Raw genomic sequence first — 14445 nt, forward strand, 5'->3', positions numbered from 1 at the left:
ATCGCCACACTTGAACCTAGGAAATTTTTATGCTTCAACTCCCAAGTTTCTGGGACCATAGGTGGCACCCCACTATGCCACCTCTCCAGACACAGCAAGCACACCTACACTGAGCTGCACTACAGCTGCTCCCTTATGCTCACTGTTGAGACCTATCAAGACTCCGGTGCTCAGAGAGGGAAGAACCTCTGCTGCCTCTGTGTACGTTGTTGTATCCCCAAGCACTGTCCTTCCTGAGAGGATTCAGATTCCAGCTCTGTGTCCCATTCTCCACACCTGGGCACATCTGCCTTCCCAACTCAGCCTAAGCTTTATTTCAGGTAGATTCTGCTCATCCTTTGGCAATTTGAAGTTTATGTTCCCAGAACAGGCCAAGGGCCTAGGTCCTACCTCACCAACCAGCCTCTGGAGGGATATGCTTCAGCATGTGCCTGTGGCAGGTCCACAAAGGAAGAGCTGCCCTGTGACAGCAGCTGTCCCCCCTGTGTGGTTTGAGTCTGTCACCAACCTGACCTAAGATGGCTGAGAAGTTACCCCAGAGGTTGAGCATAGGGTTAGCATCTCATGAGGGTGGCCTTCCCATTCCCAACAGCAAAAATACCCTCTAGCTAGGCAAAGTGGCATATACCTGTGATCCCAGCACTTACAGAGATAAGAGGGGTTCAAGATCTTCCTCAGGCCAGCCTGGGCTACACAAGATCATGTCTTTAAAATAAAATAGGAACTGGAGAAATGGTTCCGCAGTTAAGAGGACCTAAGATCAACTCCCAGCACACTTGTCGGCAGCTAACAACCACCTGTAACTTCAGCTCCACAAGATCTGACACCCTCATCTTGCCTATACACGTACTCAAATACTGATCGCATTTACATATAATTAAAGCTAAGTCTAAAAAAATAAAAGCCCCTAGATCCAAGTCAGGTCACCTGTTCCATCCCCAGAACCATATAAAAGTAAGGTACGAACTGGCAAGATGGTTCAGAGGGTAAAGCTGTCAAACCAGAGCACAGTGGAAGGGGAGAATCACCTAAAGAGTTGTCATCTGACCTCCACTATCATGTTATAGCACGCAGACCCACAGTCAAATACACACATTTAAAGAAAAAAGCCAGGTATAGTAGTTCAAGCTCGTAGTCTTAGCATTCAGGACATGGAGACAGTTGGGTCCCTGGATCTTATAGCTGGCCTGAGCAAAGTCTATGGTTCCCCTCTGGCCTTGACATGCTTCTATACACACAAACATGCACCAGAAAAACCCTAAAAGTCAACCAGTTCTACAGAGTGCAGAAGCTAGATGTTGTAAAAACAGTTTTGACATCAGATGTATATAAAAAGAGGTCATAACCACCCTATGATATGGCTGAGGGGAAGGTTTTTATTGTAGATGTGAGTGAGGAAGAGTAAAGCCAGAGGCACCTGGAATTATCCACAGTAGGGAGAGAAAGTAGTGGATGAAACATGGTCAGCAGACTGGATCTGACTGTGAGAGGAAGAGGAGATGATCAAAATGGAGGGGATGAGCACAAATACCCAAGTAGCAGGTGTATAAGGGAATGAGAAGCTGGGAGAGGGAACAGTCACAGCTAAGTGAAACTAAGGAGGCCTAGAGGACAGCATGTGTTTTCATACACTAATAGGACATAAAGCTATTTGTCCTCAGTTTCTTTTTGGGCCTGACTGGCATAGTGGCATTTGCCTTTAATCCCAGCACTTAAAAGGCAGAGGAAGGCAGAGCTCTGTGATTTCAAAGCTAGCTTGGTCTACACAGTGAGTTCCAGAACAGCCAGAACTGTACAGTGAAGCCCTGTCTCCTAGACTGTAAAGGATCCGTTGCTCTGCATGTCACTCAAGGCTGGGTCTCCACTCTGGTGGCAGTTCAGTACAACATGCTTCAGAGTCACTATATAGCCCTCATTGTCTTAAAGGGTTAAGCACAAACTGCTCCAAACTATTGCTGTGACCCGGAAGTGCTTTTCTCACTGTCTGCATGTTTACCCATGGGGGATGGGACATGCTCTATATTGGCCACCAGAGGTCAGAACAAACCCAGAAGCCAAAGACAGCTCAGTTTGTTTCCACTAAGTAGGGACACTGAAGGCCTCAGCCTGGATTGAAAGTAGCCAGACTGAAGGCTGGCTGAGGGCTACACAGGCAGGGAAAGCAATGTGTTTAAAAGCATTAAGTGATCTTCCAGAAAACCTGGGTTCCATTCCCCCACCCGTGTCATAGCTCTCAGATCCATTTTAACTCTAGTCCCAAGGGATCAAATGTTCTGGTTTCTGTAGGTATACACATGGTGCACAGACATACATGTTGACAAAATATATATAATATGTATGTATTATATGTATGTATATAATATATAAATATATGTGTTTGCATATATATATACATATATATATACATATATATATATATATATATATATATATATATATATATATATATATATATATATATATATATATATATATATATATATATATAAACTGTTTTCAAAACACAGTATTTCTGTATAGCCTTGCTATCCTGGAACTTGCTCTGTAGACCAGGCTGGACTTGAACTCAAAACCACCTGCTTCTGCCTCCCCAGTGGTGGGATTAAAGGTGTGCAACACCAATTTTTTTTTTTTTTTTTTTGAGACAGGGTTTCTCTGTGTAGCTTTGGCTGTCTGGACTCACTCTGTAAAGCAGGCTGCTCTTGAACTCACAGAGCTTCCTGCCTACCTCTGCCTCCCTGAGTGCTGGGATTACAGGTGTGTACCACCACACCCAGCTTGCTTGGGAACATGAGAGGGGAAAGGAACTGTCACTCTGGAATCTGACTGAAGCCTCTAGCCAGTAGGCGAGAATTCCAGCCCAGTTACTGAGTTCTTGGGCCTTTTCTTCCTCCCCAGCTGTAACTTGGAGTCTCCTCAGAATCTCTTTTACGGGAAAAAGGCATGTGTGTCTACTGACCCCCTGAGCAGTGCTGGTGGCCCTGGTTTCATTTTATCATATTACACTCTTGTGTAAGGTTTCCACAGAGCCAACTCACCTCCTTCAGAGGAACAAGGAGAAACCTGCAAGAGCTCAGTGGGTCAAAGTGCTTACAACTAACCTGAGTTCAACCCCCAGGACCCACATGGTGGGGGAAGGAAACTGATTCCTGCAACTTGTCATCTGACCTCTGCGCCCTGTGTGGCTTGGTACCCACTCACGTGCAGATAAATTAACAATGCATTGTAGAGGGGTTTAGGTGGAGCCTCACCATTTATCCCTGACTGGCCTGGAACTCACAGGGTCCCCCTGCCTCTGCTTCCTGAGTACTGGGGTGTGTGACACCACCTCCAGCCTTAAAGATTTATTTTTATTCTTATTCATATTCATGTGTCTTCTTAGTCATGTGGTCTGTTGTGTGTGAGTGCAGTGCCCCAGAAAACCAGAAGAGGGCATTAAATTCATTGGAACTGGAATTTTGGGCAGTTGTACAAAATCATGTTCTGTGGAAAAGAAATATGTGCTCTTAACTGCTGAGTAGTTTCTACAGCCCAGTACATGGGATTTATTTTTATTTTTATTTTTTTTTTTAGTTTCTGTATTTAATTTTATTTTATGTGCATTGGTGTGAAGGTGTCAGGCCACCTGAAACTGGAGTTACAGACAGTTGTGAGCTGCCATGTGGGTGCTTGGAATTGAACACAGGTCCTTGGAAAGAGCAGACAGTGCTCTTAACCACTGAGTCATCTCTCCAGCCCCATGTGATTTTTTTAAAAAGAGAGAAAATGAGTCGGGTGTGGGGGTGCTCTTGGGAGGCAAAGGCAGGCAGATCCCTGTGAGTTTAAGGCCAACCTAGTCTACAAAGTGAGTTTCAGGGCAACCAGGGCTACACAGAGAAACTCTGTCTTTAAAAACAAAAAACAGTGGTCTGGAGAGGTGGCTCAGCGGTTGGGAGCACTGGCTGCGCTTCCAGAGGACCCTGATTCTATTCCTAGCACCCACATGGCAGCTCCTAACTGTAAGCAACTCCTGTTCCAGGGATTCAATACTTTCACACAGATATGCAGGCAAAACACATAAAATAAAAAATATTAAAAAAAATAAAAGAAACAGTAAAAAGAGAAAAGGGAAAAAAGATTTCTTAGCAACCTTTAGAGATGTAATCTGAGAGCTGCCAAATGGTAAATATGTTCCACCTTCTCTGGCCGCAGAAGTCACTGCACACACATTCACAGACCCACACAGAGATGCACACATACATGGTGAATTAATAATACGTTAAAAGATATGTATTTAATTTTTGTTTTTTATTTATTGTCATGTGGTCTATGTAACCCTAGCTGGCCTAACAGTTGCTCTGTAGACCAGTCTAACCTTAAATTCATATACATTCCACTGCCTCTTACCTCTTGATTAATTGTGGGATTAATTGTCTATGTCAATGTACCCAGCTCAAAAATACAGATTTTAATAAAAGTCTCCAATTGTGATTCATAAACCGGCTAGACACAGAATTATTTTCAGTGTCAAAGTCACAAACACTAGCCTGAGTCAAGGTCCCTGAAAGTCTACGGGAACTCTGTTGAAGCTGATGAGGGTAGCAGCATGTCTGTGTCACCTTGTCATAGACACGTCCAGGCTCAGACCTCAACCATAGGGCTTCAAGATGACTGCTCCCCCAAGTCTTTCAGTTCCCGGTGGCTTGCCAAATCATCTAAGAAGAGGTCCAGAGTTTCCCAGGTGCCAACATGATATCAACTCAGTGACAGACAGTCATTCCCAGAACAACTCTGTGCCAAGGCACTGGGGAAATGACTGGGGACTTCATAGACACACCAGGCCACACCCTCAGATAAGGGACTTTGAAATATATATGTTGTTATTGAGGAAACATGTGGCGGAGGTCAGGGACAGCTCTGTGTATTTCATTCTCTCTCCTTCTACCTCTCTGTGGGCTTCAGGGATCAAACTTTCATTATAAAGCTTGCTCAGCAGATATAATAGCTCCAGAGAGGGGACATGGAGCTCCCAACAACATAGTAAGGGTCCAACATATGGTAGATTGGGACAAGCGGGGACAAATAAGGGATGCTGTAATGCAACAAAGAGGAGATATCTTGGTCAAGCTAGTCATCCTGGTAATGCAGGAGGAAGCAGGACGTTCAGGAGTTCTTAGTTACACAGAAAGTTTAGGTGAGCGTGGACCCCATGAGACCCTGGTTCAGGGGCCGGAGAGATGGCTCAGTGGTTAAGAGCACTGTCTGCTCTTCCAAAGGTCATGAGTTTAATTCCTGGTGACCACGTGGTCTATGATATGAACTGATTCCCTCTTCTGGCAGATGTAAATGCAGATAGAACAGTCAGATCCGTAAAACAAATAAATCTTTTTAAAAAGCCCCTGGTTCAAATATTTGGGAGGGGAATGAGCTAGAGAGATGGCTCCACTGTGGAGAGCAGTTAGTGCTCATGCAGAGGACTGCACAAACACATAGAAATGGAATCTTTTGCTTTGGAGACAGGGTTTTTCTGTATAGCCCTGGCTGTCCTAGAACTAACCAGGCTGAGTGCAAACTCAGAGAGCTGCCTGCTTCTGCCATGTGGATCACCACCAACTGGCTCCTTCAAAATTTAACGTTTGCTTTTAGTCTATGTGTATAAGTGTTTGGCCTACGGCCTACTTGTATGCCTGAGTGCCTGCTATCAACAAAGACCAGAAGAGGGCATGAGACAGTGGTGAGCTGCCATGTGGGTACTGGAAAACAAACTTGGGTCCTCTGAAAAAACAGTGCTTACGCTTAACTGCTGACACCTTTAAAATATTTTGAATATTAATTAAAAAAAAAGTCAGGCTGGGTAGTGTGCCTTTAATCCCAGCACTCAAGAGGATCTCTGTGAGTTTGAGGCCAGCCTGGATGACAGAGTCAGTTCTAGGACAGCCAGGGATAAACAGAGAAAAACGAATAAATGAAGTCCTAGATGGGCTGGGGAGCTCTGATTCTCTGAACAGTAAAAGCAGGTGGGCATGGTGGCCAACTTGTAATTCCAGCATTCAGGAAGAAGAACCAGGAAATTCCTACAGCAGGTGGGCCAGCTGGACTAGCAGGCTCAATGTGCTTCCTGTCAGTTAGATACCCTTGCCTAGATTTATAGGGTAGACACAGTGATTGAAGGAGCCATGTAACATCAACCTCAGGCCTCCATACATAGATCCACACACCTGTTTGTCACACGCAGGACCACTTACCAGCGTGTATGTGATGGAGATGGCTCAGGGCATAAGGACACTTGACACCAATCCTGATGACCTGAGTTTGATCTCCAGAACCAATGTGGAAGGAGAGAACAGACTATTGTAAATTGTCCTCTGGCCTCTATATGTGTATCTGTACCATAGCAAACCAACACACATACACAGATAAAACGTAATAATAAGCTAGGTGTAGTGGCTCACACTTTTATTTTTATTTTGAGACAGGAGCTTTCTATATAGACCTGGCTATCCTGGAGCTCACTATGTAGACCAGGCAGAGGCCTGCAGATCTCTGTGAGTTCCAGGCCAGCTTGGTCTACATAGTGGGTTTAGGACAGCCAATGCTGTACAGTGAGATTGTTTTTGTTGCTGTTGTTATTGTTGTTTTTGTTTTTGTTTGTTTTTAAAGGGGAGGAGAGGGAGCTGGAGAGAGTTTAGCAGTAAGAACATTGGCTGCTCATCTGGTAGCTCACCACCATCTATAATGAGATCTGGTGCCCTCTTCTGGCGTGCAGGCACACATGCAGGCAGAATACTGTATAAATGATGAATAAATACATCAAAAAATTTAAAAAAGGGGGGGGGGAGGAGAGAGATAAAGTAAAAATAAAAGAACAAGAAGATAGAAAAAATAAACAAAAGCCTTCAGTCTAAACAACTGTACCTCACCTGCCTGTCTGTGTTAGAGGGAGACAGCAAGTAGACACAGGCTATCAACCCTGCTCCTGGTGTCTGTGGAAGGAAAAGACTTCCACCAGCCTCCCCTGTTACCTGTGTATCATGGACATCTAGAGGGAATCCTGAGAAGACAGAGGGCTGAGACAGAGTAGAAGTACTCTGAAGGGAAAGGAAGGAATGTCTCCAACCTCCTCTACGAGAGCCCTCTCTGTGCTGTGGTCCCCAGTTCTGGAACCATACCCTATAAGTGGTGGTGGCTTATCTAGGCCACACATGAGGCAGGTATATGGGTCAGAGGGAACAGGGCTGAGTCAGTCCTAACCACCGGAATAATGTGTAATCACATAGCCCAGACCTAGACGTAGGGATGTGGCCTGAGCCTTTTCCCACCAGGAACCAACGCAAAAAGGATGCCTCATGGCAGGCCCCCATTGGTATCCCAGTCACCCCCATTCACTATTTCCCTAGCCTTCCCCAAGAAAGCAGACTTCCTCTGTCCAGGAAGCTCTGCCTGGCTCCAGAACATTCTCTGGCACCAACAGAAGGAAGTCCCTATTGGGCCACACCCAGGCCCCTCATTCACAGGACAAATTTCTCTCACCAAGGACTCCTCCTTCTTACACTGCAAACCTAGATGACAAAGCATACTTTCTCAGCGCTCCCCGTGGATCAGGTGTCAGAAAGGGCTGTTGCAAACAGACTGTCCCCAGGCAGCAGCAATGACATGGCCCACAGCCATTTTATCTTTCTAGAATCCTCCAAAGTCGTACCCCAATACAGCCATGCTGCCAGCCTTAAACTCTTGGGCACAATCAATCTTATTGTGCCAGCCTCCTAAGCAGCTGGGGCAATGATGTGTTTGTTTGTTGTTTGTTTGCTGCTTGCTTGAGATGGGGGGACTAAAGGCAAGTGTTGGCACCCATCACTGTTGTGTTTTTTCAGTGACATATTTGATCCATAAGAATCTTACACCAGCACTTAGGAGGATCTCAAGTCCCAGGCCATCCTGGGTTACATAGGGAGAACCTTTTTTTTTTTTTTTAAGATTTATTTATTATTTATACAACATTCTGCTTGTACACCAGATCTCACTATAGATGGTTTTGAGCCACCATGTGGTTGCTGGGAATTGAACTCAGGACCCTTGGAAGAACAGCAAGTGTTCTTAACCTCTGAGTCATCTCTCCGGCCCAGGGAGAACCTTTTTAAAGGTGGGGAGGGAGAATCCTAACATTTGGGAGGCAGAGGCCAGCAGGAAGATAGCTATAAATTCAAGGCTTCCCTGGGCTACAAAACAAGATTTGTTTCAAATAAATAAACAAGTAGGGATGTTACTCAGATGTTCTAGTGCTTTTCATTCCATTGGTGGTAGTGCTTACTTAACACCCACAAAGCCTTGCACCATGGAAACTGGATATGTTTCCATTTGGGGAGTGGAGGCAGAAGAATCAAGAGTTCAAGGTCAGCCAGGCAGTTAGTGGTTCACACCTTTAATCCCAGCATTCAGGAAGCAGAGGCAAGAGGATCTCTGAGTTGGAGACCAGCCTGGTCTACAGAGTGAGTTCCAGGACAGCCAGGGCTACACAGAGAAACTCTGTTTGAAAAACAAAAACAAGAGAGAGAGAGAGAGAGAGAGATATCAACATCATCCTGAGCTACATGGTAAGTTCGAGGCCAGCCTGGACTGCAGGAGACACTGATCCTGCACCTGGAACCTCGGCTCAGCTCACAGAGGAGAAGGCAGGGGAGTCCAAGGTCATCCTCAGCTGCAGTGGCCATCAATAACCCATGAGAACTTCCCAGTCTCTCAGACACCTTGTGGACATTCGCAGGACTGAGCACTCTCAGGGCTTGTTTAGTTGGTCACACAACTCTAGTGAGGAACATTTCTAAATACAAGACCTGCCAGTTCTCAGCATCTTCCTTGAGACTTCCAGACCAGGCTGCTGCTGGGAGCAGCCATCAGTTTCTGACAGAACCAGGCCTATCCTTCAGGCTTGTAGCCTGGACATGCTCTTTGTTCATCAAGACTCTGGCTTGCTCATGCTCTCTCTAAGCATGAGAGCATGGGAAACTTCTCTTCCATGCCTTCTTTTTCTCTCTTCTTCCCTTCCTTCCCACATACCCCTCCTCAACTTGTTTCTGGGGCTGGAGAAATGACTGACTCAGAAGTTAAGAGCAGTGGCTGCTCTTCCAGAGGGCTGGGTTTTGATGCCTATCACCCAAATTGGAGGTTCACAAAAGCCAGGCAGGACTTCAGGTAAACACTCAAAGAGCAGATGTGTGAAGCAAGATGTTCCAGTAGAGAGCAGGGTCTTCCAGAAACCAGAAATCTGAGAAGACCCCCAAGTGATCCGTTTCTGGGCTAGGTTCGGCCACCTGTGAGAGTGAGAGGAAAGCAGGGAATGAAGAAGGAAAAGTGGTGATACCACCAGGTAGAACACACACCCACACCCACACTCAGGGAGGCAGAGAGATGGCCACTTCAAGCCCAGGGCGCAGAGCCAAGAAACGTGTGCGACAGAGATGGCTGCCTTGTGCTTCAGCTCATGTGTGAAGAGCTGTGGGAATGCTGTCTTCAAATCTTACAGAAGCTCCAGGGGCTGTGAGCATGTTCATCTCCTCCTGCCTGCCCGTGCTGCTCGTCTAAGAAGAATGCTTTCTCTTTCAGAAACTTGAAATGCTCTTCCAGGTGGTAGGGAAGTCACTGTAGCTCATTGGTTAAAGCACTTGTAGAACAGCTGACACACAAAATCCCTGGGTTCCATGTGTGGTGGCACATGCCTGTCATCCCAGCAGTTGGGAGGTGGAGGCAAGAAGAGCAGAAGTTGGTGGTCATCCTTGGCTACAGAGACAGTTTGAGTCCATCCTAGGTTCCCTCCTTCTCCCTCTGTCTCCCTTCCTTTCCTTGAAGCCAAGGCTATTCTGGAGCTCCATGTGTAGCTGAAGGTAACTCTTAAATTCCTAATCCTCACGTCTTTGCCTTCTAAGTGCTGCTGTGACTGTTGTAGGTTAGTACACACAGTTTTCCCTTTCCTCATTTTTCTTTTTAAAACTAAAGATATATTTAAATTTTTAAAGCTTTATTTATTATTTATTTTACGTATATGAATGTTCTACCTGCATGTGCACCTGCATGCCAGAAGAAGGCATCAAATCCCAGTATCGATGGTTGTGAGCCACCATATGGTTGCTGGCAATTGAACTCGGGACCTCCGGAAGAGTAGACGGTGCTCTTAACTGCTGAGCCATCTCTCCAGCCCCGATATATTTACTTCTTATTAAGGTGTCTGTGTTTATCTGTACACATGTGCCTTGCAGGTGTCTTAGAGGACAGATGAGGGTGTTGGGTCCCCTGGAGCTGGACTTAGAGGTGGCTGTGAGCTGCCCTACCTGGGTATCTGGGTCCTCTTCAAGAGCAGCAAGTGCTCTGAAGGCACTTAAGGATACCCCCAAGGCATCTCTCCAGAGCCCTTTCCTTTTCTCTCCCTTCCCCTCTCCTTCCTCAGACTCACAGAGGTCCTCTTCTGAAGTGTTGGGGTACAGACTTGCGGCACCACTCCTGGCTTTTGTGCTGTTTCTCAAAAAAGGGCCTCTGTAGCTCAGGCTAGCCTCTGAGTCAGGATTGTTCGTGCCTCAGCCTCCTGTGTGTTGGGACAGACCTGGACCCTCGTGCCTGCTGGCTGCAACCTTCTTGTTATGGTGTTCCTCAGCGGTCGCTCTCAGTGCTGGTTGAACCGCTTTCTGTGTGCACGGAGACTGCTCAGGAGCCCAGCAGCAGGTCTCCGGCTGGCAGAGGCCCCGCCTTACCGACGCCTGGGCCAGTTCCCACTTCCCTATATGGGTGTGAATGTCACTCAGCCTGTTCGCCAACTTGGTTTCCCAGACCCAGGAAGGGCCACGCCTTGGTGAAGAGATGCAATCGCAGCTGCCACTAGGGAGAGGAAACCCATCCTTCAGTTACTTGGCTTGTGCTTTTATTCTTATTTTAAAAACTAAGTCTGTCTATGTAGCCCGTGTGGTTTTGAACTCACTGAGATCTTCCTACTTCGCCCTCCCTAGTGTTGGGGTGACTGCTGTCTACCACCATGCTTGTCTTGCCAGCTCATTTTGACAGAGGTACTTAGGGTGGTTTGGGCCCCGGGCAGGCTGCCACCTGCCCTTGGCACTAAGGTTCAGGAAATTTCACTAGGACGTCTACCTAGAGTCTCTCTTGGAAGAGAATTCACCCCAGAGAAAGAAAAGGCTTAGGGATGACTTTTAGACTCCTGCCTCTTCTTCCTAAATTCTGGGCTGACAGGTGCGCACCACCACACCTAGTTTATGGGGTGTTGAGAATGGAACCGAGGACATTGTGCACATTAGGCAAGCCCTCTCCCGACTAAGTTGTATCCCCAGTCTAGGGATCACAGAAACTTTGCATTACTTATTTTACCAGGACAGTAGCTTATTTTAGTGTGTGGGGCACATGTGTCACAGAACACACATGGAGGCTAGTGAACAGCTTGTGGGTGTTGGGTCTCAGGGCATCAAACTGAGCTTGTCAAGCTTGCTAGCAAGCATCTTCACCTCCTGAGCCAGCTAGCTGGCCTCAGGAGCAGTTTACCTCGAGCCCGGTGAGGGGGTGTAGAGAGCTGGACACTAACTAGAGTACTGCTTATCAGTTTTTAACGTTTATTTGTACTTCATGTGTTTTGCCTGCATGTTTGTCTGTGTACCACATTTGTTGCCTGGTGGATGCTCCACCCAAACCTGGGTCTTCTGCAAGAGTAACATTTGGTCTCTCCAGCACAAAATTTTGATTCTTAGTATGAGCAGCTTGCTTTCCATGAGACCATAGTGTTTTCTCACCATTGACTATGTGCTGGATTTCATATTTAAATTTTTTATTTTCGTTTTTCTTTGAGACAGGGTTTCTCTATGTAGCCCTCACTGTCCTGGACTCGCTCTGTAGACCAGGCTGGCCTCACCCTCAGAAATCTGCCTGCCTCTGCCTCCCAAGTGCTGGGATTAACGGTGTGCACCGCTAGCATCTGGCAGAGATTTGAACATTTTTATGTGAACGAATGTTTTGTCTGTCTGTATGTAAGTGCACCACATGTACCAGATCCCCTGGAACTGGAGTTATGGAGGGCTGTGAGTCACTATGTGAGTGCTAGGGATCAAATTCAGGTTCTCTCAAGAGCAAGTGCCCATAACTGCTTCTGGATTTGAGATTGAAATGCTACAAGCTTCAGTTAGGATGTAACATTACAGTTGCTGTAGACCAATTACAGTTGCTGTATGCACCTGCCTCTTGTTTCTTCTGCATACAGTGGAGGAGTTGGATCCCAACAGTAATTGTTGATTCAACAATAAATTGTGCTGGGTGTAATGGTACACACCCAGCAGTTGTGAAACTGAGGCAAGAGGTCTATGCATGCTAGGTCATCCTGGGCTACATAGTAAACCCTAGGCCACCTTGGGCCATAGAGTAAGACCCTGTTTCAAGGAAAATGAGAAAAGTTAGTGTAGAAGCTTCCCAGTTACTGACAGGAATTAAACCAGCTTTTGTACCCTGCTGTGTCAGTACAAGGCACTCATATCCCTACTGCAAACCTCTGGTTTGTTTGTTTGAAGCAGGGTCTTTCTATGTAACCCAGGATACCCTAGAACTTGAGACACTCCTGACTCAGCCTCTCCAGTTCTAGTATGTAGGCTATTAGGTCTGGCTCCAGGTTCTGAGTTCTTCCATGGTGAACATGGTAACTGGCCTCTTTAGGAAGTCGCAGGCATAGGTTCGTCCCCGTCCCCAGCAATGCCAGCTTCAACATTAGAAGAACGCGGTAGCACCTGGAGCAGAAATGCCCACCGTGTGGAGGGAACATGTTGTCTTGCTTTACCATGGCTTCCTTCCTTAGCCATTGACTCTGTGTCAGCCTTGTCACTTGGGGCCAGATTAAGCTCACTCAAGGAGTCATGGACCTCTCCGATCCCTGTTACTCTCTGAACTTACTTCTTTCCTTCCAAAAAATTTCAGCTTACTTGTACACATAAATCTAGCCCTTTTCATACAAGCACGGGCCTTCAAGGTTTCCACACTCACAGTGCGTGAGTTTCTTGTAGTTCCCATCTACTATCTTATTTGATGACTTCCTCCTTAATGTTAGTGCAGCAATTTCTTTGTATCTATTCGATGTAACAGTCTGCCTAGTGTAACAGGCCTGTTTCCCTTTATTGCCTTTATTCCCTTTTTGGCTGGAAAGTTCCCTTTGGTAGTCTGTGTGCCTGGTCATGCCTGAGTAATAGCAATCACAGCTCAGTATTTGCATCTTCAGAGTTGGAGGTCTTTCTCATCACTGCCTTCATTATTTTCAATCAACAGGTTATTTAGTTACCTGTTTAGACAAAGCTGGGTCCTTCGGGGAGGACTGTAAATCAGGCAAGGACTTTGGAATCGGGGATCAGGCATGGTAGTGCACTCCTGTCATCTTGGCCTGGGCAACAAGAGTCCCTGCCTAAGAAAGGAATAGAGGGGGCTGTACTACCGGATGAGGCTCCATTAGCAGGATTCTTGATTAGCACACATTGTATAAAATGGGTGTGGTGGCACATACTTGTCATACTTGGGAGGTGGAGGCCTGAGGATCAGGAGTTCAAGGTCATCCTTGGTTACACTGCCTGTTTAAGGCCAATTTGGGCTACATGAGATCCTGGATGATGGCTCAGAAGTTAAGAGCACTTGGCTGCTCTTTCAGCCCAGGTTCAATCCCTGGCACCTATGTGGCAGCTCATAATTGTCTGTGGCTCCAGTCCCAGGGGTTCTGACGCCCTCTTCTGGCCTTGGCTGGGTCACGCTATGCTTGGTGCAGACATGCAAACAAAGCAACTATTTACATAAAATACTTTAAAAAAATGGTGGAAGATAGTTGACGCTCTTGTGCTATGTTAAAACCCAATGATGTGGGGAATTTGGGGTGACAGATTAGTTTTATCTGAAAGTGGTTGGAAAGCAGGAAGGTTCTTTGAAAGTTCCTATCTAGCAGAGAAATTGTAGAAATGGAGAGACCAAAAAGGTTAAGCAGGGCATAGTCGAATTCAAGATTGTCCTCAGCTACATAATAACAAGTCTGAGGCTAGCCTGAGATACAGGAGACATATAAAAATACATCTTGCATGCATGGTAGTGCATGCCTTCAATTTCTGCACTTGAAAGGCATAGGAGGAGGATTTAAGTTTGAGAGGGGTAGAGTAGGGCAGCTAGGGGTACATAGTCTCAAAACCAGACAGGGTGAGCTACATGGCTCAAAGTGTAAAGGTTCTTACCACCACGCCTGAGGCCCTGAATTTGATGTCTGGGACCCACATAGTGGAAAGAGAGACCCAGCTCCCTCAAGTTGTCCTCTAGCTTCACTCCCCCAAACCACACAAAATAAAACCGAAAGAACTCAGAAGGCAGAGGCAGGCAGATATCTGTGAGAACCAGGCCAGCCGGGGCTACATAGTAAGGCCCTGTCTCAAGAAAAAAAAAAAAAAAAAGTTAAAAAGGGTACAGCTT

This window comes from Psammomys obesus, unplaced genomic scaffold (genome assembly GCF_907164565.1).
Source record: "Psammomys obesus unplaced genomic scaffold, mPsaObe1.curated_primary_1811, whole genome shotgun sequence".
In the NCBI taxonomy this organism is placed as follows: domain Eukaryota; kingdom Metazoa; phylum Chordata; class Mammalia; order Rodentia; family Muridae; genus Psammomys; species Psammomys obesus.